We start from the raw sequence: 27793 nt of genomic DNA on the forward strand, positions 1-27793 counted from the left end.
GCTTGCTGCAAGGAGGAGAAGCTCAAGAAAGTTGTTAAAAGTTGAGAAGAGGAGGGAATGAGATATAGACTGGAAATGTGTGCTAACGAGGCGGAGAGGTTCATTCTCTACTCTGTTTGTGATCTGGAAGCGAAAAGGTTCAGTTTGGTTTTTCCATAAGGTAGAAGGATATTAGGGGGGTATGTTCTGCTAGCAGACAAGCTTCGATCTCTAGGTATTACTCTACATTTTGAAGACAAGGTGGACTTAGGAATTGTAGGTGCCAAAAAAGGAAAGAAGAGTGAAGTACAGGAGGAAGAAAAAGAGAAAAATTGGTCTTTTGTTGAAGTAGCAAAGGCAAAGGTGGGAAAAATAGGGGATACAATGTGGCTTCAACTTAAGGGCAGAGTTTTAAGGAGCAAGAAGAAGCAATTAGGGCATTGTCTTGTGGGAAAATGGGAAGTAAAGGTAGTTCAATGTCCGAATTTAGATTGTTTAAAGACATGGAGGATGCAGCTATGGAATTTGAAAGAGAGAGTGAGTTTTTCGATTGTTGAGGGTTATTTGGGCAAATGAGAGGGAGAGGGAAGCTTTGATTGTTTTGGAGGAGGGAGTTAAAGAGTATGAGGGGGGAATGGTGCAGACAAAAGATGTGGAAAGAGTTATGAAGGAGGAAAAAAAATGAGCATTTTGGATTCGTGGATGAACGATAATTTTGTGAAACTTTGTCGTTGTCTGGGTATGCCTACTGAAGGGTTTGATGGGAAAATTTTGATGTTGTTGAGAATAATGGAAGAGAGGAAAAATCTTAAGGGCGTTGAGTAGGAAAAAGAAGAGAGTTTCAAAAGGTTTCTAAATCAGAGAGAGAATTGAAAAAACTTGAGAGCTCAATGAATTATTGTGGGGCTGGAAAGAGTGCGGTGGTACTTTAGATTGCTAACTGAAGTTAAGGATTTGGTGGTTTTGTGAGGTGAAAGGGGGTTTTCGAGGTTGGTGATATGAAATTAAGAATTTTATCATGGAATGTTAGAGAGGCTAACGATTGTGAGGAAAAAAAATGATTAAGGCGTTGATTAAGGGTCAAAAGGTGGATTTGGTATGCTTACAGAATACTAAGATGTTGGAGATGTTAATGATGATAGTCAGGAGTCTCGGTGTGGGAAGATGTCTAGATTTGAAGGTCCTCAATTCGAGGGGAGCTTCTGGTGGAGTGTTGGTGTTCTGGGATAAGAAGGTGTTACAATTATTGGAAGCGAAAATGAGGACCTTCTCAGTCTTGCACTGAGGATGACTTTTGTTGGAATTTCTCTAGGGTCTATGGGCTTACGTTGAAGAAAGAGAGGGAAGATTTTTGGGCTGAATTAGGTGCGGTGAGAGGGTTATGGGGTGGACCTTGGTGCATGGCAGGGGATTTTAATGTGGTGAGGTTCCCTATGAAAAATAGTAGGGGATGTAGATTAACTTATTTAATGAGGAGATTTTCAGAGATTATCGAGGATTTAGAGTTGAGGGATCTGCCTTTACACAAAGGCTCTTTCACTTGGAAGGGTGGGTTGAATAATCAATCTCATTAAAGGATTGATCAGTTTCTAGTCTCGAATAAGTAGGAAGGTCACTTTTCTAGGGCTGTGCAAAGTATTCTCCTTAAACCTGTTTTGGACCATTTCCCAATTCTTTTAGATAGGTGAGGAGTGAGGAGAGGCCCAATGTCGTTTAGGTTCGAAAGTATGTTGTTGAAGGAAGAGGGTTTCAAGGAAAAGATGTCGGTGTGGTGGGAATGGCTCAATTTTAGTGGGTTTGCTAGCTTTGTGTTGGCAGCTAAACTGAAAGCTCTGAAGCTGCTATTAAGAGACTGGAATATATTGGAATTTGGTAATGTGGAAGTCAATAAGGCTATGGCCTTGAATTAGGTGGATTTCTGGGATAAAATAGAATTAACTCGGCCTCTTTCTGTTCAGGAGGTGGATGCAAGGAGATGAGCAAATGAGGATTTTAAAAAGTGGGCCTTTTTGGAAGAAAATTCATGGAGACAGAAATCAAGGGAAGTTTGGTTGAGAGAGGGGGACAAAAACACTAGTTTCTTCTATAAGATGGCTAATGCTCACAGGAGGAGGAACATGTTATCCCATGTCAAAATAAATGGATCTTGGTTAACATAAGAGAATAAAGTTAGAGATGGGGTGGTGAATGAGTTTAAATTATTGTTGTTTGTTGTTGGAGGCTGGAGACCCAACTAAAGGGAGATGTCTTTTGAGAAGTTGGAGGTTGTGGAAGCAGCTAGACTGGATGAGCCATTTTCAAAGTAGGAGGTGTTGGAAGCTCTTAATTGTTTTTGTGGGGATAAAGTGTTTGGGCCTAATGGATTTACTATGACTTTTTGGCAATCTTCTTGGGATTTTGTAAAGGAGAAAGTCATGGGTTTTTTTTGGGAATTTCATAACCATGGTCGATTTGTTAGAAGTCTGAATGCAACTTTCATTGTTTTGATCCCAAATAAGAGGAGGGAGGGGAGAGGTAGAAAAATTAAGGGATTTTAAGCCTATTAGTTTGATGGGAGGGTTGTATAAGTGGTTGGCTAAAGTCCTAGCCAATAGGTCAAAGATGGTGGTCTCTAAGGCTCAAAATGTTTTTATGCAAGGAAATATTCTGGATACTGTTCTTATTGCTAATGAAGTTATAGACTCGATTTTAAAAAGCAATGAAGGGGCGGTGATGTGTAAATTTGATATAGAAAAGGCATACGATCATGTAGAATGGTCCTTCTCGTTTTCAGTCATGAGCATGATGGGTTTTAGGGAAAAATGGATCAGGTGGGTACAGTGGTGTATTTCCACAGTCAGCTTTTTTATTTTGGTTAATGGGTCTTTTTCAGGATTCTTTCAAAGCTCTAGGGGTTTGAGGCAAGAGGATCTCCTCTCTCCGTACCTATTTGTGATGATTATGGAAGCTTTTAGTAGTCTCTTAAGGAGTGCAGTAAATGAAGGTTTTGTGTTAGCTTGTAAGGTGAGGACTAGAGGTGGTGAGGGGGTTTAGGTGTCTCACCTACTGTTTGTTGATGACACTTTGGTTTTTTGTGGGGCTTCTAAGGAGAAATTGTTGTATTTAATTTGGATTTTAATGTGGTTTGAGGTCATGTCGAGATTGAGAATTAATTTGGAAAAAAGTGAGCTAATTTCGATGGGTAGTGTGGAAAATGCGGAGGATTTGGCTGCAACTCTTGGGTATAATGTTGGAAGTTTTTCGACCATTTATTTGGGATTGCCATTAGGTGTGCCTCATAGATCGGTGGCTGTTTGAGATGGAGTGGAGGAAAGAATGAGGAAGAAATTGGCTAGATGGAAGAGCCGATACATTTCCAAATGATGTAGGATCACTTTGATTCGGTCTACTTTGGCGAGCATGCCCATTTACTATATGTCTATGCTCTCTATGCCCAGAAAGGTCAGATTGAGGTTGGAGTAGATTCAGAGGGATTTTTTGTGGGGAGATGGGGCCCTTGAGCGGAAAACTCATCTTGTTTGATGAGGTTTGGTTTGCCTTGAGAAGAGAAATGAGGGGTTGGGGGTAAAGTGTCTTCTTTTCCTCAATAAGGCACTTTTGTGTAAATGGAGTTGGAGATCTACTATTGAGAGAGAGACCTTTTGGGATCAAGTGATTAAGGAAAAGTATGAGGAGAAGCAAGAGGGTTGGTGTTCTAAGGAAGCAATGGGAGGTATGGTGTGAGGTTGTGGAAAACTCTTAGGAATGATTGGAATGTTGTAAGAAGTAGGTTATTTTTGTAGTAGGGAATAGGCAAAGGGTAAAATTCTGGAAAGATAGATGGTGTGGGGATGAATCTCTTTGTGTTTCTTTTCCTTCATTATTTGCTTATGTTGTTTTCAAGGATGCTTGGGTCAAAGATGTGTAGTGTTGCAATGAGGGTAGGGGGAGTTGGAGCTCGCTTTTTTCTAGACCATTTAATGATTAGGAGGTGGATGAGGTATGTAGATTCTTTTTGGCCTTAAATGAGAAGAGTGTTCAGGAAGTAGTTGATGATAGGGTGATTTGAAGAGAAACTAAATGTTGTGAGTTCTCTATTAAGCCTCTATACAAATCATTAGTATTAGGCCCTCCAACATCTTTCCCTTCGTCGGCCATATAGAAAGTCTATGTGCAGCCTAGAGTGAGTTTTTTTAGGTGGGAAGCAACTTAGGGGAAGGCTCTTACCTTAGATCAACTTCAAAAGAGATGATGGACTCTAGCAAACAGATGTTACCTTTGTCAAAGGTATGAAGAATCAATAGATCACATTCTTCTCCATTGTGAAAAGGTAAGGACTCTTTGGGCGCTACTTTGCTCTATGTTCGGGGTGCAGTGGGTGTTGTCAGCCACTATTAAGGAAACGCTTTTAGGGTGGAAAGGGTCTTTTGTGGTAAAAAATAGGAAAGGTGTTTGGAGACCAAGTCCTTTGTGTCTTTTTTTTTTATTTTTTTTTATTTATGGTTTGGAAAGCAAGAAACAAAGTTGATTTTGAGGAAGAAGAGCTGTCAATTTAAAGGCTTAAGAATTATTTTGCATATTTTCTTTGGTCGGTGACGAAATTGTCTATAAAATATGGTCTCTCAACTTTAGTTGATTTTTTTGGTTTGGTGGGAACCCACTGAGGGTGTGGGTCAAGTTGCTCCTTTGCCCTTGGCTCAGGGTGTGGGGGGTGGTTTATTTCTTATAATCTTTAAGCCACTACTTTGGTGGTTTTTAATACAATTCCTTTACTTATCAATATATATATATATATATATATATATATATATATATATATATATATATATATATAACAACAAGAACAAGAAGAACAAAAACAAATAATAATAATAATAATAATAATAATAATAATAATAATAATAATAATAATAAGAACAAGAACAAGAATAAGAACAATAATAATAAAAATAAAATATTATAATTCAAAAGGTCTTTAACTTATATATAAACTTTACATTCCCAAAAACCTTCTTATAACTTTAAACACCTATATAAGGCACATAGTGGAGTTACAACACTCAAATTTCCTATTTATATAGTTAAAAACAAAAGAAAAAGAAAATGAAATGTCATTATTAGATTCAAGAATTGAACTTATCTCTTCAAGGCTTTATTCCTACCATACTATCAAAAAGTTTTAAGAATCTGCATAAAGCATACCGTAGAGGCACAAGGGCATGCTTTCCAAAGATTAAGCAAGAAAACAATAAGGGGGTGTTTAGTATGTTGGAATAGGGAATGGAAATGAATATTTTGTTTTCATTCCTATTTCTTAGTGGATAGAAATGAATTTGATAATTCAATTTCTAGCATTTGGATGAACTTAGGAATGCAATATTAGAATGATTATTTGTTTCCATTCCAATGTTTGATAATAATAGAATGGAAATAAAAAAGAAATAAATTTACAATAATATCCTTCCATATAATTTTTTTATTTAAAAAAAAATAAAATTTGAGAGTTTTTTTGTTATTAAATGATAAGACTAAAAAAATATATATACTCAATAAATAAAAAATTAACCATAAAAAATCATATAATCCTAATGTACAAATATTTAATTATTATTTTTATTACAAATTTGAATAATTTGTCATACTTAAGTGGTTCTAAAATTATATTTTACCAAAAAAGAAAAAGAAAAAAAATGTATTTATTATAATATTTAAATTCTCAAAGCTAGCAAATGTGATGGAAGGTTTGATTGATTCAGTTTGAGAGAATCACTTTGTTGCATAGAAGTGGATGATGAATGGATCTCTAGCTTTGCAAAAAAGATAAACATCGGGCTTGAAGAATGAGATGAGAGGGTAAAATAGTAAATTTATATTATTTATATTATCAAATGGGTTTAATGAATCAGAATACCACCTACTTTTGATGAATTCAAATCCAACTTATAAGTTGGATTTGATTTCTGCCTAAATAATTTTTTATTCCATTTCTACCTTCTTAACATTTATCTAAACATAGGAATAAGGGAGAAAATGAATGAGATGTCTATTCCCACTCCCTATTCCTATGTACCAAACACCCCCTAATAGTAATAATAATAATTTTAAAATAGAAGGAGCATGCAAAACAGGAACGAAGATGATAACTAATGATTATAATATTGATAGTTAAAAGAAAACAAGAATAAGAATAAAATAGTTTAATTGGGGGACTTACCTTTATATACATGAACTTTCTGTTTGCTAGACCACATTCGAGCTTCAAACACTCCCATGAGGAATATTAGTAAAGGCACATGACAAGACTTTCCTACCTTAAAGTCAGAAACATAAAAAAGAAGAAATTTAAGAAATACAATTCTTTGATTTAATAACTAAACTTATTTGTTCGAGGTTTTTGTCCCAACAACACAAAGCTCCTAAAACCTACACAAATGGTTCCTATCGAAATACCCACAAATACCTCTCAAATATTAAATTGGAGAAAATGAATGAAGAAAGTAGATAAAAAGACTACTAGAAGTGCTAACAATGATAAAGATAATGATTATGATAATTATGTTGATAATAATAATTATATATAATGAGAAAATGAAAATAACTAAGAATAAAATCCTTGGATATGTAAAGAACACTTGTTTTGCAATGATGTAGTACCAATTCCATGAGTTAAGATTGAACCAATTCAATAAGTCTTTATGTTAACGACATCATTTCATAGCATCTAATACCACAAAGGAAGTCAATAAGTACACTAGAGTAGGCTTTTAGATTATAAAGAAAAAACATTAGAAATAGAAAAAGAAAAAAAATAATTTAGAAATGTAATTTTTAGATTTGAGAATTAAGACTATTCACCATATAAGGGTTTCAAAACCTATCATTCCAATGATAATTTAGAAAATGAATGGAGAAAATGAAAAAAGACAGCTTAAATGACAACAATGACAAGAAGGATGATGGTAATGATTATGGAGATGATCATAATCATTGATTATATGAGAAAAAAAATATATAAGAACAACATTGAATACATAGATCGAACTTATCTTTTTAGGGATTTTTTTTGCTTACTATACACTTCTTAAGATGGTTGGCACATAGCGGAGGCATAATACCCGAATTTCCTATTGCACAATTTAAAACAAAAGAAAAAGAAAATAAATGTCATTTTTAGATTCAAGAAGTGAACTAACCATACCATCAAAAAGCTTAAAAAATCTACACAAACCATGCCACTAGAGGCACAAGAGTATGTTTTCCAAAGATTAGGTCATAAAACAATAATGATGATGATGATGATAAATGATAATGAATAATAATAATAATGTTTGAAATAGAAGAAGCTTGCAAATGCATATTCAGTTCTGGTAGAAGAAGCTTGCAAATGCCTATGCAGTTCAGGTAGTACTTGGCCATTAGGAAACTTTGCTATGTAAACAGAACCAAGGAATCCTTCTCCAAGAAGGTTCTCTTCACTGTAGCTGTTTTAGCAAATTTAATGGAAAACGATAGTAAGTTATAATAATGTTTGAAATAGAAGAAGCTTGCAAATGCATATTCAGTTCAGGTAGTACTTGGTCATTCGAAAACTCTGCTTTGTAGACAGAACCAAGGAATCCTTCTCCAAGAAGGTCCTCTTCACTGCAGCTGTTGTAGCAAATTGAATGGAAAACAATAGTGAGGTATCTAATCATAACCAAGGATGATTATAAAAACAAAAAGCAAAATGGCCAATATGCAACAAATCAAAATTGATTGAAAGACAAAATACTGGAAATTCTGAAAGATTTTTCTTGCACTTTCATTATTTTTTTATTAATAAATGTCCATTAGCTTCTCTACCATGAATCCTACAGTAACTAAACATGTTTGAAAAACCAAAACATCAAGCTGAGAGTTGCAATCTCGAGCTAGATACTGTCCGATCAAATTATCCTACTCACTCAAATAACTAAACAAGATGTTTAGGAATACCTAACCAGGTCAACTTATGAATTAGGGCTCTAAATAGCTTGGCTGAATTATCTAGGCATACTAGACTGATGATTAAAGTATGGCATTTTCCAAGTGTATACAACAACATCAAACTAACCCTAGCTACTAAGTTGGCTATGGCAAAAATGGTCCTTGAAATATGTATATTTTATCTTATAATGAAAAAAAAAAAAAAATTCCATATGTTAGGCAATGCAAGCATCACGGAAAGATAATATTCCATTTATACCTGATTATGCTTGGCAAACTGCTCGCTTCAGCAAGGGGCACCATTTTGGTCTATACGACATGATTTACAATGGTTTTTTTCAAGCAACAACAAAAAAATGCAGAACACATAAGAGAGGTTAAGGAGCTCACATGATAGAACACGTCCACTTACCAAGTAAACAGAAAGATCAGCTATGAGGTTATCTTCTAATTTACCACTCTGGTGGTTGACTCTCTTCTAATTCACCACTTTGGTGGTTGATATCATACCTAATCCTGCAGTTTTAGAGGCAGCACAAATGGATTCAATCACTGTGCCAATATGGTTAACCTGCAATTATATGGGTAAATAGTAGATAAGATCATAATCAACATGCAATATTTCCTAATGAACTATGATGACGATCAACCATAGAACAATTGCCAATAACTATTGTTATATACCTCATCTCCTCTTTAGACATAAATGACACACTGATTTCTTGGTGATTTAACTCATAGGAAGGTATTTGTTGTACAGGACCCAAATCACAACCAAATAACCTGTACTTCCTCTAATTTTTGCCATCTCAATGTGTTCTTTAGCTTTTTTATTGCTTTGATAAAATAAATATTACTATTAACAATCTTTCTCATAAAAAAAAATGTAACTACAAAAATCTTCAACTCTAGAAGATATAATTCTAGAACCACCACGTCATTGTATGGATTTGCCCAAATGAAGTTTTTTTTTTAGATTCATAATTCATTCACTCATAAACTATGAAGATCAAAATAGGTAATATAATAAAGAACCCTAAAGAATTGAAGTCGCATGGACGAAGCTAGCATGGTTAGGTACTAGTTTTTGCAATCTTCTTACAACACCTATCAATGTTGTAAACTAAGGACAACATCGTCCATGTTGACAGAATAGCATGATTGTTTAAAGGAACCTCCAAAGAAGATGATTGTTGTTTCTAGCCAATTGAACCTCTACATAGTGTAAATTTTGCATTTGTTGGGATTCTGGTGGAGGAACATCTTTTAAATAAATTTTCTTAAATCTGACATGGCAAGCAGTGGGAATCCGACTTGACATAAACCTCAATGTAGGATTGAGAGCAAGGGATTGTGGCCTCTCTTCTGCTGCAATCGAAGACCGTTGAATGACTAGGAAGGAAGGTAATAATCCATAGCTGATATATAACAGTACTATAGATCATCATAAGTATGTACATAAGAAAATTAAATTTCACCTTCAATTATAGTAGTTAAAAGATAATACCATGGACTTTCATAGCTCTCCAAGCTTTTGTGATTTTGTGCATGAGCTCAATTAATGCGGACAGCAAGTAGGAGCACCACACAGCTTACCAACAGAATTCCTCCACCAACCATAAGAGTTATTTCTCCAGAACCCAGACTTTTCTTCTTGTGTTCATGTACTTTCCTAAAGGGGTAGTTCTCAACAACGCTTGATTCAATTGTTGGTGGGCTATTAATATTCTGCTCAGTTTCCAAGGGGAAATCCTAAGGTGAATAAGTTGTTTCCAGGATGGAACCTATTCCCCAAAATCCTAATAAGAGATAAAGATAAAAAATGATCAAAACACAACTCAATATGAGAGTGTAGACAAATGAAAAGCAACAACTTTACTCTGGCTATTATGACTAACCATAAATTTGGTATTGACTGAAATTATCTTGCAATGATGCAAATAAATTGGTTACCATGGATGTCCCTAGTAAGAAAGAAGAAAGTCCTTTGATAAGAGAAATATATATATAACACCAGGTGATAGAAAGGTTGCTATGAAGGGACTTACAAACTAGCCAAGAAGATCACAACCCTGTAAAGTCCCACTACCACTAGGTAACACCCAAGGCTTATCATGGTTCCTTGCTTCCTTTTAGATTCTATAAGCCGACAAATACATATTTCTTTTAGATTTTGTAGGCCAATAAAAACATTGCCAATGGGCCCAGAAAATGAATTGTGGCTCAGATTCCTGCAAGAATATAATTATCATTTATGAGTCACTAATATAAACTAACCACAGTAACCAATAAAATAGGCAGCACCAAGATAAATAATTAATAGATGTCGAAGATTTTTCATTAAAGTGAGAGAATGGGAAACATCTAGACTAAATTTGTTGCATGCCAAATTTCTGCATTCTTAGAAAATGAAATCACAAATAAAATTCCACATGTTCGGTAATACAAGCATTAGAGAGAAACAAAAATTCCATTTATACCTGATTATACTTGGCAAACCACTCGCTTCAACAAGAGGCATCATTTTCGTCTATATGACATGATATAAAACAGTTTCTTTCTAACAGCAACAAAAAAAGCAAAACACATAACAGAGGTTAAGAAGTTCAGCTTATAGAACCTGTCCACTTGCCAAGCCAACAGAAAGATCATCTATGAAGTTAACCTCTAATTCACCACTCCAATGGCTGACTAACACACACAATCCTGAAGCTTTAGAGTCTAGTGTGGCTCAAATGGATTCAATCACTGTGCCAATCTGGTAACCTGCAATTATACAGGTAAATATTAGATAAGATCAGAATCAACATGCAATATTTCATTAGGAGATATGATGATGATCAAACATAGGACGATTACCAGGTACTATTGTTGTACTACTCATCTCATGTTTAGAAAATGACACATTTCTAGGTGAAGTTTAACTCAAGAAGTTATTTGTAGTACGGGACCCAAATCATAACCAAGGAAACCATGCTTGCTCCAATTTTTGCCATCTGAATGTGTTCTTCAGATTTTTTTTTATTGCTTTGATTAAATAAATATAACTACTTTGTCTTCTTGATAAAAAAAAAGTATAATGAAGCTTTTTCAAATTCATAATTCGTCACTCAAACTCTAAAGATCAAAATAGACTATATAACAAGGAACCCCAAAGAACTGAAGTCATATAAACAAAGCTGGCATGGATAGGTACTAGTGTTTGCAATCATGCTTGTAACAACAATCAAAGTTGTAAACTAAGGACAACATGGTCCATGTCTACAGAATAGCTTGATAGTTTTAAGGGAAACTCCAAAGAATTGTTGTTTCTAGCTAATTGAACCTTTGCCATAGTAAGTTTTGCATTTGGTCGGATTCTGGGTTTCTTAGGGAAACTTCTCCTGGAAGAAATTTTCTCAAATCTGCTATGGCAAAGAGTGGGAATCTGCCTTGACATAAACATCAGTGGAGGACTGAGAGCAAGGAATTGTGGGCTCTACTCTGTTGTTGTCAAAGACTACTGAATAACTAGGAAGGAAGGTAATCAAGAAGGTAATAATCCATAACTGATATATAACAGTACTATTGATCATCAATAAGCATATACACAGGCGAATAAAATTCTACCTTTGATTGTAGTAGTAGGAAGATAACACCATGGACTTCCACTGTCCTCCAAGCTTAAGCTTTTCTGATTTTGTGCATGAGCTTAATAATACAGGCAGCAAGTAGGAGCACAGCACAGCTTGCCATCAGAATTCTTCCATCAATTATGAGGGCTATTCCTCCCGGACCTAGGTGGTGTTTGTTTTTTTACTTAATTCTAAATAGAACATTAATGTTTAATAGTATTAGATATTATGTTGTTTGTTTTTGTAGTATTTTATTTTTATTAAGTATTAAAAGTATAGAAAAACCAATATGTTATTTTTTCTATTTAGAAAAAGTTACACATTTTAGCTTTTTCCATTTAGGAAAAAGTTTATAATAAGTCATGAAAAAGTAGAAAAACAAACAACCTAAATTCTGAAAACAAATTGCTTTAAGCAAAAAGCCAAAAAGACAAACACCACCCTAGTTTTTTTTTTTTCTCGTGCTCATGAACTTTCCTAAAAGGGTAGTTCTTAACAACACTTGATTCAATTGTTAGTGGGCTATTAATATTCTAATCAGTTTCCAAAGGGAAATCCTAAGGTGAATAAGTTGCCTCATGGATGGAACCTATTCCCCCAAAACCTAATAAGAGATAAACACAAAAAATTATCAAAGCATAATCTGATATGGTAGTGTATGCAGATTAAAAGCAACAACCTTACTCAAGCTATGATCACTAATCATAAATTTGGTGTTGACTGAAATTGTCTTGGGATGATGCCACTAGAATGGCTACCATGGATGTTCTTGGTAAGAAAGAAACAAGTCTTTTGATAAAAGAAATATATAATACCAAGTGATGAGAAAGATTGCAATGAAGGACCCTACAGACTAGCAAGAAGATCAGACCCAGTAAAGTGATTGTATGATAGTGGTACAACAGATCCAAATATGGTGCAATTTCCAAGGCATATAAGTTTTGTTGATAGAACATACCAATAGAAGAGGCTAAATTATACCTAAACGTTATGATTTCTTAACAAGTAATAAAATTATACAAGGAATTGCCAAATAATTTCAACTTCATTCACAACGGAATATTAACACACAAGACATCCATATAAAGAAGGCTATTATTGTGTCATAATCTTCAAGAAAACCCACTACTACCATATAACACCCAATAATATAACTGACTTGCTTCCTTTTAGATTCTATAGGCCAGTAAATATATAATTGTCATTTATGAGTCATTAGTGTAAACCAACTATAGTAACGTCTAAAATAGACAGTACTAGGACAAACAATTAACATATGTCAGATTTTTCAGTAAAATGAGGGAGTGAGGAATATTTTGACTAAATTTTTTGCATGCCAAAGTTTTGCATTCATGGAAAATGAAATCACAAATAAATTAAATAAATCATTAGGAATTCTAATAGAAACTTATAATCAAGAATTTGATATATCAATGACATTAGGGAGTAACCTGTATGGAATTTTACCCTGAATATTATTGAAGTCAATATCCTAATAGAAAGCACAAATTGAAAAAACAGTTAGTGAATAAAACCCACATAATTTTACATAAATCTAAATTTAAATTGGCATAATCTCTTACAGTTGCTTCAAATCATAGAGATAATGGAGCTGGCCTCCTATACCTATAAAAAAAATTAATAATAATAATTATGGAGCTAGCCTCCAATAATATGTCCACCAAGGTTTAGTCCTGGAAGCTAACTGTAGAGATGAGAGACCATGTGGTTTCCACATATCATCTAAATTAGGCATATAGTTAAACAGGACCTATGTTACATTAGCAGACTCAGAACATGGGACTCTCTTCCATGATTCATCACATGGACCCCAGCATATGATCTCCACTTCTCCAACTGTGGTAGGTAGTTTAATAACTTCCTTTCCTTGTACAAGTTTTGAAGAGTTGCCACTATAGAAAGTGAAAAGAAGGGAATCACTTAAGTTTTTTCGGATTATCAGCCCATTAATTAGTCATTTTTATTTTTGATCCAATGTAGCACTCGAATGCCCATCCATTTGGTGGACCCCACTATAATTGCCCACAATATTATGTAAGCCCCATTCATACTGTAGCTACATAAAAGATCTCAGCAGTACCTAATTTGGAGAGAAAACCATTATGTTATTTTCCCTCAAAAAACCAAACAAAGAACATAGGGATCTTTGCTGACAAAGAAAACTAAGGAAAGGAAAGAGTGAAAAAAAAATTCAAATAAGAAACATGTTATCTATGTTACTCTTGAAGTGGAAAAAAATTCAATTTAGAACCATCTTATCTATGCTACTCATGTGTTGGATAAATCAAAAACTAAATTCCACCAAACGTTAGGTCCAATTATGTGGAGGTTTCGCTTTCTAAGATTCTAGAAATTTTCTTGGAGACCAAACAATTGGAATGAAGCATTACAATAACTAGTAATCGCCATGTAGTGCAAATTATCTCAATTTTCTAGAGAATTTTTTTTAAAAAAAAAATGACAAGGAAAAAATCAAGAAAACAAGAACTAGTACCATTTTTGTGATCTGCAAAAGTTGAAACTGGTTAAATTATTTTTTAATAGTCAAGATTCAATCTCCCAACAATAAAAATAAAAAGGAAAAAAAATCAGAGGATATAAGAAAATCAAGAACCAAAAAGTGGAGATGCAATCTCGTAGATATGCGATAGCCGAAGCTTGCATAGTGATGAATGTCGAGAACATTATTACAATGAGAAATAACCGTAGATATCGTTTCATCATTTCAAAAAAGCAGAGTAACATAAGCATGTTTTTTTCCTTGGAGAATCTAAAGAAAATAGAGATGTCACAAGGGAAACATATAACATCTGTTTGGATGCCGAGAAAACTCATGAAAAGAAAGAGAAAGGAAAATCTCAAGAAAAAAAATAACGTATATGAAAAAGCAATCAAATCTAAACATTATCTGTTTGGATGCCCAGAAAACTCATGAAAATAAAAAACAAGGAAAATCTTGAAAAAATGACAACGTATATGAAAAAAATATTTTATTTAGGAAAAAAACAAATAAAAATAAGGTTTTCAAGAATTCATAATCAGTTTTTCAAAGAGATTTCGTTTCATTGAGAAAACAAAGGAAAGTAATTGAAACTCTAGAGAACAAGGGTTTTGAACTAACCTTTGAGGTAGCTTTAAAAGAGAAAAACTTATAGAGAGTAAGAGAGGGATTGTAGGTTCTCTTCTCCTGCAGTTGAACAACATTGAATGACCAGGAAGGAAGGTAATCCATAGCTGACATATAATAGTACTATAGATCATTATAAGTATATACATAAGCTAACTAAAATATTATAATTCAAAAGGTCTTTAACTTATATATAAACTTTGCATTCACTATACCTCCTTATAACTTTAAACACCCTATATAAGGCACATAGCAGAGTTATAGCACCCAAATTTCCTATTATATAGTTAAAAACAAAAGAAAATGAAAATGAAATGTCATTCTTAGATTCAAGAACTGAACTTATCTCTCAAAGGCTTTATTCCCACCATACTATCAAAAAGCTTTAAAATTCTGCACAAAGCATGCTAGTAGAGGAGGCACAAGCGCTTCAAACACCCCCACGAGGAAAATTAGAAAAAACATATGATCAAACTTTCCTACTTTAAATTTAGAAATGTATAAAAAAAAAAAAAAAAGCTACCAATGACACCAAGCTCATAAAACCTACACAAATCATTCTATCAAAGCACCATAAAATACCTCTCAAATATTAAATTAGAGAAAATGAATGAAGAAAATAGATAAAAAGACAATTAAAAGTGCTAACAATGATAAAGATAAAGATTATGATAATTATATCAATAATAAAGATAATGATTATGACAAATATGTTGATGACAATAATTATATATAATGATAATAATTATGGTGATAATTATGAAGATAACGAAGAAGTATGAGAAAAAGAGTAAGATTGGATATGTATACCAAACTTAGATCTTTAAGTACTCTCTTCAAATCATACTTCATAAGATCATAAAAAATTGAACAAGACTCACTAGTAGAGGTATTAATATGAGTTTTTTTTATTATTATTAATTTAGCAAAAAAACTGAACGAAATAGAAAATAACTAAGAATAAAAGCCTTGGATATATAAACCAAACTCACCTTTTGGGGATTTTTTGCCTACCACACTTCTTAAAATAGTTGAACAGTTGCATAAAACACACTGGAAGAGGCATTAGTGCAATCTATTAAGTGGTTAATTTAGAAAACAAATGAAGAAAAAGGAAAAGAGAAGTAAATAATAAAAGATTCCTAGATATGGAAATAAAACTTGCTCAACAAGGACTTCTCTACCAACTGCATCATTTAAAATCAAATGGTTCAATCTATTAAGTGGTTGATTTTAGAAAAAAAATGAAGAAAAAGCATAGGAGAAATAAATAATAAAAGATTCCTAGATATGGAAATAAAACCTGCTTAACAAGGACTTCTCTACCAATTGCATCATTTAAAATCAAATGGTTCAATAAGGGCTCTTGTGTCAACATCATTTGTTAATGTATCGCACCTATATCAAGGAAGTCAATTAATGCATTATCAATAGGCTCTTCAATTATAAAGCAAAAAAGTCATACCTTGGAACCAAAACTTTTTACCCATAGTGTTTGTGACAATAGTACCATTAAAGAGTTTTGAAAACCCATGTAAAGCATTGAGATGTTTGCACCAAAAGCAAGTTGTCTAATAGTTAAGTTTGGAAGAGAATGAAGACAAAAAAGAGAAAATAAGAATAATAATAACCATAATAATAGGAATAAGAAGATAACAAACATCCTATTTATCCATTAACTTTGTGATAACTATACCACCGAAAAGCTTTGAACACCTCCACAAGATGAACAAGAAAAGACAAACAACCTAATTTTCCATGACAATGTCAAAAATAGAAGAAAGATAAATAAGAAATGAAATTCATAAATATGAGAACTTAACCTATTTGTGGAAGGTTTTGGTGTTGCATCTACCATTAGAGAAATCCAAAATCCTGCACAAAGTATGTTAAAGGAACCAAAGCATGCCCCTTAAAGGTTAACTTAAGGACTTTATGTCTACTATATTGCTTGAGATTGTTGACTAGCTGTAGAAAACCAGGGAGAGGATTAATAATGCGCTCATTTTTATGGTAAATTTTGAAAATGAAAAAAAAAAAAAAAAAAAAAACAAGTGAAGAATAATTTGAGAGCAATCATAAGTATAAATCGTCATAATAATTCACAGCAGATATATAATAGTACCATAAATCATCATAAGTATATACATAAGCTAACTAAATTTCACCTTCGATTGTAATGGTTGGAAGATAGTACCATGGACTTTCATAGCTCTCCAGGCTTTTGTGATTTTGTGCATGAGCTTAATTAATGCGGACAACAAGTAGAAGCACTGCACAACTTACCAATAGAATTCCTCCACCAACCAGAAGAGCTATTGCTCCATGACCCAGCCTTTTCTTCTTGTGTCCATGTACTTTCCTAAAAAGGTAGTTCTGAACAACACTTGATTCAACTGTTGGTGGGCTATTAATATTCTGCTCAGTTTCCAAAGGGAAATCCCATGGTGAATAAGTTGCTTCCAGGATGGAACCTATTTCCCCAAATCCTAATATATAAGAGATAAAGATAAAAAATTATCAAAGCACAATTCAATATGGCAATGTACACAGATTAAAAGCAACAACTTTACTCAGGCTATTATCACTAACCATAAATTTGCTATTGACTGAAACTGTCTTGGTATGATGCCAATAAAATGTTTACCATGGATGCTCCTAGTAAGAAAGAAACAAGTCTTTTGATAAGAGAAATATATAACACCAATTGATAGAAAGATTGCTATGAAGGGACCTACAGACGGGCTAAGAAGATCACAGACCCAAAAAAGTGATTGTATGATAAATCATTGGGACAACGGATCCAAATATGGAATGATTTCCAAGGCATATAAATTTTGATTATAGAACAGACCAATAGAAGAAGTTAAATAATATGTAAACATTATGATTTCTGAATGAATAATAAAACTATACAAGCAACTATCAATTAGTTTTGACTCCATCCACAATAGAAATACACATAAGACATCCATATAAAGAAGGCTTATCATTGTGCCATAATCTTCAAGAAAACCCCCTTACCACTGGCCAATAAACACATTGCCAATGGGTCCAGATGATGAATTGTGGTTTAGAATCCTGTAAGAATATAATTGTTATTTATGAGTCATTCATATAAACCAACCATAGTAACCAGTAAAATAGGCAATACCAGGACAAACAATTAATAGTTGTCAAAGATTTTTCATTAAAGTAAGGGAGTGGGGAACATTTTGACTAAATTTGTTGCATGCCAAATTTTTGCATTCATAGAAAATGAAATCACAAATAAAATTCCACATCTTCGGTAACACAAGCATTAGAGATAAGAAAAGATTCCATTTATGCTTGATTATACTTGGCAAACCACTTACTTCAACAATATTCACCATTTTGGTCTATATGATGTGATATACAATAGTTTTTTTCTAGTAGCAACAAGGCAAAACACATAACAGAGCTTAAGGAGTTCAACTGATAGAACCTATCCATTTGCCAAGCCAATAGAAAGATCATCTATGAAGTTCTGATTCACCACTCCAATGGCTGACTATCATACACAATCCTGCAGCTTTAGAGTCTAGTGCAGCACAAATGGGTTCAGTCACCATAACAATCTGGTTAACCTGCAATTATATAGGCAAACTAGCAATTATATAGGTAAACTATCAGATAAGATCAAAATCATCATGCAATATTTCATTAGGAGATATGATGATGATCAAACATGGAATGATTACCAGAAACTATACTACTCATCTTCTGTTTAGATACAAAATGACATTCATTTCTTGGTGAAATTTAACTCATAAGAACTTATTTGTAGAACAGGAGCCAAATCATAACCAAGGAACCTATGCTTGCTCCAATTTTTGCCATCTCAATGTGTTCTTTAGTTTTTTTTTTTACTGCTTTATTAAATAAATATAACAACTATCTTTTTGAAAAAAAAAGTATCTAACCACAAAGTTTTCAACTCTAAAACATATAATTCTAGAACCATCATGTCATTGTATGGATTTGGAAAATTAAGCTTTTTTTAGATTCATAATTTGTCACTTATAAACTCCGAAGATCAAAATAGACTATATAATAAGGAACCCTAAAGAAATGAAGTCACATGGATGAAGCTGGCATGGTTAGGTACTAGTGTTTGCAATCATGCTTGCAACAACAATCGAAGTTGTAATCCCTTTTTTTGGCTTTGTGGTGGGTGATGGTAAGAATGTGAGGTTTTGGAAAGACAAGTGGTGTGGAACCATCCCTTTGTGCGAGACTTTTCCTTTATTATATGCTTTAGCATCTAACAAAGAGGCTTGGGTAAATGAAGTTTGGACAGCCGAGGAGGAAATGAGGAAAGTTAGAATCCTTATTTCAATAGACCTTTCAATGATTGGGAGTTGGAAGAAGTGGAAAGGTTGTTTTGTTGTTTAGATGGGAAGAAGGTTAGGGTGGATAAGGAGGATAGGGTGAGGTGGATGGACTCAAATGATGGGGCTTTCTCGGTAAAATCTTTGTATAGGACTATGCAGCTGGTGTCTCTTGTTTCTTTCCCTTCAAAGATTATTTCGGACTTTTGTATGCAGCCCAAATTAAGTTTCGTTGCGTGGGAGGCTTCATGGGGAAGAGTTCTAACCTTGGATCGTTTGCAAAAAAGAGATTGGGCTTTGGAAAATATATGTTTTTTGTGCCATTCTTGTGAGGAGTCAATTGACCACCTCCTCATTCATTGTGAAAAAACAAGGGTAGTGTGGATGTTACTCTTTTCTTTTTTTGGAGTTTCTTGGGTTTTTCCTCTTTCAGTGAAGGAAACCCTTTTAGGATGAAGGGGCTCTTTTGTGGGTAAGAAGAGGAAAGTGGCGTGGCAAGTGAGACCGTTATGTTTGTTTTAGGTCATTTGGAATGCTAGAAATTCAATTGCTTTTGAGGATTGCGTGCTATCCATTCAAAGGCTGAAAGCTTCTTTTGTGTATTTACTGTGATAGGAAACCAATTTGTGGATAAAAGATGGTCCTTCGACCTTAATAGATTTTATAGATTGGGTGTGTTTGCGATAAAGGAGAAGTTTTTTGTTTTTTCCTTATTGTTTGTGCCCTTTTCTAAGAGGGTGAGTCCCTTTATACAGAAATTCTGTGGGTTGTTATTTTAGCGCCTCTTTGCAATACAATCTTATATTTATTGATCAAAAAAAAAACTAAGGGGGGCAACATGGTCCATGTCTACATAATAGCCTGATATTTTTGAGGGAAACTCCAAAGAATTGTAGTTTCTAGCTGATTGAACCTTTGCTATAGTGTGTTTTGCATTTGCTGGGATTCTGCAGGAAGAAACTTCTCTTGGAAGAAATTTTCTCAAATCTGACATGACAAGCAGTGGGAATCTGCCTTGACATAAACATCAGTGGAGAACTGAGAGCAAGGAATTGTGGGCTTTCGTCTGCTGCAATCAAAGATCATAGAATAACCAGGAAGGAAGACAATAAAAAAGGTAATAATCCATAGTTGATATGTTACTATAGACCATCAATAAGAATATACATAGGCTAATAAAATTTTACCTTTGATTGTAGTAGTTGAAAGATAATACCATGGACTTTCACCATGACAAAATACTAGCTACCAAAGAAAAATTCTCGCCATGATTGAATTAATACGAGGCAAGGTAGAGACATTTTATGGATCTTGGGAAGAGGTAAAGAAAGATCCACTCTGTGCTGTATGCGATGAATGATTTTTTTTTTTTTTTTTTTTGATAGGAAACGGCAAAGGAATATATTGATAAAAATGAAGTACAAGAGAAGGATGAGGAATCCCCCCACCAGAGAAAAACAAGACTACAAGTAATCAAATATAAGAAAATACAAAGAAAAAACAAGCGAACACTCTAGTTAGACCAACTCATTGGGATTACACACCACTAACCAATCAAGTTGTAACATGTTAAGAGGTATCCCCTTAAAAACCTTAGAACAAAAAGCCCAAAGAGAAGATAGGAAACAAATAGAATCCCAAAGATACTCTGAATTTCTTGCTTTATCCTAAAAAATCCTTGCATTTCTTTCCCACCACACCACCCACATTAAAGTGATGCACGCGTCTTGCCATAAAATAATCCATCTCTTAGAAGATCCAAAACCATTAAAATTAGTAGATAACATGATAGAGATGCTCCTTGGAGAGACCCAATCTGTCTTTGCTAATTGAAATAATCTGTGCCACAATGCCATTGTCAAAGAGCAATGGAGAAAAAGGTGATCTACTGTTTTTCCATGCTTCATGCACAACTTACAAATGTCAAGACTAAGTGCTTTGTAGGGTCTTCTCAACTGTAGCAAGTCATTAGTATTAACCTTCTTGTGAGCCACCAACCAGACAAAGGACTTGACTTTGAAGGAGACTTGAGAATTCCAGACAAACTTAGTAGCGAAAACTGGAGGCGAATCAGAAAATTGAGATAAGGCAAGAAAAAAATATTTGATTGTGAAAAGTCCTGAAGAAGATAAAGACTAAGATCTCATATCTGGAACTGAATGTGATATATGTAGACGATCAAGAGACCGCATGAGGCCTTCTAAATCTTCTATCTCAGAATCGGAAAGATTTCGACGAAAGTTGAAATTCTAAGAGAATGGGCGAGTAGATCCAAGAATTGAAGAAATAGGAATATTTTTATCCGTGACTACACTAAGTAGTCTTGGATATTGGACCCCCAAAGGTTGGTCCCCCCACCACAAGTCTTCCCATAACCGAATTCCAAGAGAATGTGATGAATGATTGAGGGGCTCAATTTCACTTGAGCTCTGTAATTGTGTCTGATCATACTGGCCTCTGAGGGCTTCAAACCCAAATTCATCACCATAAATACTAGGATTTAAAGGGTATTCCTGAACGACAATTTGACCTTTGAGCATGCTCACCATTGTAGACATGGTAGGTCTAAGTGCAGGAGATGGATTGGTGCATAATAGGGCAACTTTAATCATCCTTATGGTCTCTTCCTTTTTGAACTGAGTTCCCAAGTTTGGATCCACTAGCTCCATTAAATTTCTTTTTTGTTGTAAAACAAAGGCCTAAATGAAGCAAAAGAGAAGGTTGGAAATGTTTAGAAAAACAAACAAAATCATATCAACCTCCATTCAGACAATGAGAGATTAAATAAGAGTTCACAATCTAGGAAATGGCCAAGACACTAGGAAATGACCAATGCGAAAGGGGAGAAAATGAAGCAAAATGGAAAATGTAAGGGGTTTTGATGCTATCATTATGTTATGTCTATCCACCTAACATTTGTTACACTACAACTAGGTTGATTACTTCTACTCTCTCTCTTTTTTTCCATCTCTCTCTATCCCTCTCTCTCATTCTCTTACTCCCTCTCTACAATGGAAGCAGGTTGACCACGTTAAACATATAAGTTTCAAAAATAGTGATCTGGTTTCAAACTATTATCTTGATTTAACACATGCAATGAACAAGAAAAAAAGTTGACTTACCCAATCTAGAAGACAAACATAATCCTCATTTGGTCTATATTTCATGTTGTTCTTCTCCATAACAAGTTCCAAAGCAACAACCCCAAAACTGTATACATCAGTGTTGAATATAATGTATTTATAGTGTACAATCTTTCTTTTCTTTTTTAATATAGGCACATATATGGTAGTTAGTTCAACCTAGCCTTGTATATATATTTCTCTATTGTAAGAAGTTAAACATATGAATGAGAATTGAGGTTTTTTTCTTTCTTTCTCTTTCAACATGGTATCAGAGCCAAGGGAGAAAACTTTATTCTTTCTGGTTTACCCGTGTAATTAATTCTGGGAATCCGTCCAGTGGCCGTATTTCATTTCGGTCACCTTTTCCATCTCCCAAAGTTTTTCGATCAGCCATATTGTGGTTAGAAAACCCTCATCACCGTCAACATTTTTTCGGCGACTTTTTTTTCCGACTACTTTTTTTCGACACTGACCACATCATCAAGAGTGCAAATAGTAGATCTGCAACCTTTCTCAAAGCACTGGAGCCAAAAACTGATCCACGCGCCTCCCACGCGCCGTTTTTCTCTGACGGCCTGAATCTCATGTGCCTGCGCGTGAGGGCACATGGCCCACTTTCTGGTGCCGAGCTTCTACCAGCAGGCTCGTCTAGCGCCATCTTGCACTTCTAAGCCTCCGTCAGTCTTCTCCGAACCCTACTTCTCTATTTTTTTGGCATTTCAGCCTCCACAGGTCTTCTTTCAACCTCCGACGGCAGCTCCATTCCTTGGCCAAGACCTGTGTGTGCCTTGGGAAGGCCTCTTCTTCATCTCCAGTCACTTTTTTCCTTTGTTTGAGTCCCGACATACTAGGTTCTTCTTCCACAACTATGGTCCGACCTCCCTTTAGGGCTCTCTTCGATCCAAATGTGATTCAATCTCAGGTGAAGTGGATATTGTGACTAACAATCCTATTTTTACATCCGTCATCTCTGGATCTCCTACTATCACATCAGAAAAATTGATTGGTAGTGAGAATTATCTCTCCTGGTCAGCGTCCGTGGAACTCTGGTTTATGGGACAAGGTTATGAGGATCATCTTGTTACACCTGATGATGTTATACCTGATGATGATAAAGTGCAATGGAAGAAAATCGAAGCACAATTATGCAACGTATTATGGCAATATGTTGATCCCAAAATTTTACATCATATTCGTGCCTACAAAACCTACTTTAAATTTTGGACTCAGGCTAAAGGATCATACACAAATGATATTCAACGATTTTATAAGATGGTTTCTGATATTGTTCATGTGAGACAGCAGGACATGGATCTATCAACTTATATTGGCCGGATTGCATCTCTTAAGGAGGAGTTCTTAACTTTGATGTCTTTCACTAATGGTGCTGAAGCTCAACAAATACAAACTGACAAGTTCTTTATGGTGTTAACCCTCATTGGCCTCCGTCCAGATCTTGAGTCTATCCGAGATCAGATTCTTGCTAATCCATCAGTACCATCATTGAATGATGTGTTCGCTCGTCTCTTACGCCTCTCCTCTACTCAGACCTTGTCGACTGATGGTCCTTCATATTCATCTATGTTAGCCTCTCAGACTAACTCTTGAGGAGAACGTAGTGGCAATCGGGGTCGAAGACAACGTCCTCATGCACCTATTGTAATAAGCTTGGTCACACTCGAGATCGTTACTATCAGTTACATGGACGGCCTCCTCGCACTGCCCACATTGCTCAGTCATTTGATCATCTGCTATCTCGACCTGACTCCGCTACGAGCTCCACATCTCAGAGTATCACCCTTACTGGTAGTGATTATGATGCCTATCTCCGATATCAGGCAGCCACATCAGCTTCTATTGCCCAGACTGGTAATGTCTCTGTCTACTTTACTCAGTCTCCTTCTCTTGGCCCATGGATTCTAGATTCTGGAGCATCTGATCATATCTCTGGTAATAAACACTTTTTCTCCTCTATTACTACTACCTCTGCCTTACCTACTATTACTTTAGCTAATGGTTCCCAAACTATGGCTAAAGGTATTGGTTTGGCTCATCCTCTCCCTTCTCTACCTCTCCATTCTGTCCTTTATGCCCTAAGTGTCCTTTTAATCTTATTTCCATCAGCAAAATAACTCGCACTCTTAACTGTTCTATCACTTTTTCTAATAAATCTGTGATCTTGCAGGACTGGAGTACGGGGAAGACGATTGACATAGGGTGTGAGTCTCAAGGCCTCTATCACCTCACATCACCTTCATCTCCTGCAGCTTGCATTTCTGCCGATGCTCTTCTTCTCATTCACAATCGTCTGGGTCATTCTAGTCTCTCCAAGTTCCAAAAGATGGTCCCTCATTTTTCCACTTTGTCGTCGCTTGCGTGTGAGTCGTGTCAGCTTGGGAAACATACTCATGTCTCATTCCCAAAGCGTTTGAATAATCGAGCAAAGTCTCCTTTTGAACTTGTCCACACTGATGTTTAGGGTCCATGTCGGACTGCGTCTACTTTAGGATTTCAGTATTTTGTCACTTTCATTGATGACTATTCAAGATGTACTTGGTTATTTTTTATGAAAAATCGAGCTGAGTTATTCTCTATATTCCAGAAATTTTATGTTGAAATCCAAACCCAATTCAATGTTTCTATTCGAGTGTTACGCAATGACAATGCTCGGGAATATTTTTCAACACCCTTTACTTCTTTTATGTCCTAACATGGGATCCTTCATTAGTCATCTTGTGCTCATACTCCTCAACAAAATAGGGTTGTTGAACGTAAAAATCGACATCTTGTTGAGACAGCTTGTACCCTTCTTCTCCATAGTCATGTTTCTTTTCGTTTTTGGGAGGATGTTGTTCTTACAACCTGTTACTTGATTAATCATATGCCCTCATCTATATTACATGACCAAATCCCTCATTCCCACCTTTTTCCTACCCAACCTCTTTATTTCCTTCCTCCTCGTGTCTTTGGTTGTACTTGTTTTGTTCATACTCTCACACCTGGACAGGACAAGCTCTCCGCCAAGGCTACGAAATGCATCTTCTTAGGATACTCTCGACTTCAGAAGGGCTATCGTTGTTATTCCTCTAACACTCATCATTATTTTCTCTCCGCTGATGTCACCTTCTTTAAGGACTCTCCATTCTTCTCATCCTCTGAATCTCTCCCCATTTCTGAAGTATTGCCACTTTCTTATATATCCTCTCCTTCAGATGTGCTCTCTCATCCTCTTCAGGTTTATCATCGTCGACATTGTGTCGTTGCTCCTCCTCTCTCTTCAATTGAGGTACCTGATGACTCACCTCCTGTCCCACCGATTTCTCCTACCCCGATCCTGTCATCTACTAACCATTTGCATATTGCTCTTTAGAAAGGTAATCGATTTACTCGTAATCCTCACCCTATTTATAATTTTTTGAGCTACCATCGATTATCTTCATCCTATTCTGCCTTTGTTTCTACTTTATCCTCTGTTTCTCTTCCTAAGAGCACTAGTAAGGCACTTTCTCATCCTAGGTGGCGACATGCAATGGTTGATGAAATGGCTGCTCTACACTCCAATGGCACATGGGATCTTGTTTCTTTACCTCCTGGTAAATCTATAGTTGGATGTCATTGGGTCTACATTGTTAAAGTTGGTCCTGATGGTCAAGGATGAAAATTTCTGTTTTTTTGGCCGAAATTTTGGAGATATTTCATGTTTCGGTCGGCGACAAAATGAAAAAGGGAGGTGAAATGTCAACGGCAGAAATATCCAAAAATTTAGCCAAAAATTGGATTAACATCTCTGAAATTTCGGCGATTTTTTCAAAAAATCGCCTCTAGTTGGAAAATTTCTGAGAAATATCGTTTTGTTTCTGTTTATTTTGGAGATTTTTCTTCGATTTTGTGAAAAAAAAATGTACCTGTAATGATTACTACTCAAAAAGTGCTATTTTGTAGCTTGTAATTAACTCTTTTAAACACTTTTGAGTAGTAGTTATTACCTTTTAACTCAATTAGCATATTAAGTACCTTTGCAATCATTTCTAATCAAATTGTGTAAGTTTTGGTGCTTTTGATAGTAATTTGATCACCAATGAAATCCAAAATTGAGGAGAGTTCTATGGAATCCATGGCAAAGCAATTGGAAGCTCATTAACATGAAGAACCAAAGCTTTGAAGCTTTATAATCCTTTGCCAAAAGCAAATCATGAATGCAAGGAGGGAAAGTAAAGAAAGAAATCTAACAGAAGAGTTCAAGAGGACAGCAATTATTAAACACTTTTGGTGCACTTTCTAGAGCTCAATTTATGCATGCTATATGTCGTTTCGAAGCTCGAGAAGCCAGCAATCCAATGCTTTAAATAGTACGCGATTTGGAGTTGAAATGAAGAAGTTAGAGCCATTGGAAGCCGATCACACCAAGCTGAAGACCAATTTCGCAGGCTGCGAAATGGTGTCTTTCAACTTGCGAAATTTCGCAGCCATCTTGTGTGCCTGCGAAATTCTCCTGAGTACTTCCAGATATTTGCGACCGACATTTTTAGATTTTTTGCTTCAGATATTTGATGTTTAAATCCTCATTTTCTCCTTGTAACCCACTAATTATAAGATTCCTTAGTTATTAAGCAAGAACAAAAGGGTGAATAACCTTATATATATTGTTTTGTAATTTTCATTACACGCATCATCTCGGGAGCTTGTTCTCAGAGACAATTTTTGTATAGTTTTGAAGGAAGTAAAATACAGAGTTTTGCTCTGCTTTACCTACTCAATTTGATTGTATTGTATTTATTTTTTCTTATTAGTCAAACAAGCTCTAAGGATGTTTCCTCAGAGAATGGTTGGCTAGACTTTTAGTTCCTTGGAGCTAAGGTAGCCGGGTAAGGTTCCGAATGCAAGAATTGGAAGTTTTGTTGTTTCAACTGTTAATGAAAAGAAAGTGTGACCCGTTTATGGTTTCTATGTTTTTAGTTAACTTAAAACGCCTTCAATTCACCTGGGCCAACACTTGGTAAGGCAAGTGATCTCCGTCCATGAAGATGCACTAGTTTATCTCTTGCGAGCCTTTGGGAGGTGACTTGAAGGTAGGATTTTCTAGAATTGTTAACACTTGGTAAGCTTTTGGACTCTAAGAAGACATCCATTAGTTATCTCTTGCGAGCTTGAAAAGGGAAGTCCAAGGTTAATGATCACCTTGAATGGCAAATGCTAGGTGAGAGGCACGAGCTATTGCAAGATGCATCAGTGAGAGGGAATTAGTGTTGAAATCTATAAAAGGGAAGCATCTGTACAACACCGGTTAGAGAACTAACTATATGTTAATTCTCTAATGCGAGAAAAAGATTCAAGTGACCGGAGCTCTGTTTTTGCATGAGGAACCTGACCCCAGTGATCCTAAAACTCCAAGGAACGTTTTTCTTCATAAGTAATTCCCATTACTTTCTTTTTAGTTAGCTTGAAACAAATCATTTTTCAACCAAAGTTTATGTTTTCTTCTTGAGCTAACCTTGAAATGAAAAAGCACCAATTCAACTTTGAATTGGTATCAGTTGTAAGTTGAAAACCCTTCCCAGTGAACGATCCTAGAGCCACTATGCTATATTAGCTAAGGCTATCCTAGTGCATGGTGATATAGGTTATAAATTT

The 27793-nt window shown here is 35.1% G+C and overlaps 1 pseudogene; it reads right to left on the reverse strand.

Moving 5' to 3' along the window:
• Window positions 1-7516: 7516 nt before the first annotated feature.
• LOC117923142 overlaps window positions 7517-27793 on the reverse strand; it is a 37410-nt pseudogene continuing 17133 nt past the window's right edge.

Source organism: Vitis riparia, chromosome 10, assembly GCF_004353265.1.
Source record: "Vitis riparia cultivar Riparia Gloire de Montpellier isolate 1030 chromosome 10, EGFV_Vit.rip_1.0, whole genome shotgun sequence".
Lineage (NCBI taxonomy): Eukaryota > Viridiplantae > Streptophyta > Magnoliopsida > Vitales > Vitaceae > Vitis > Vitis riparia.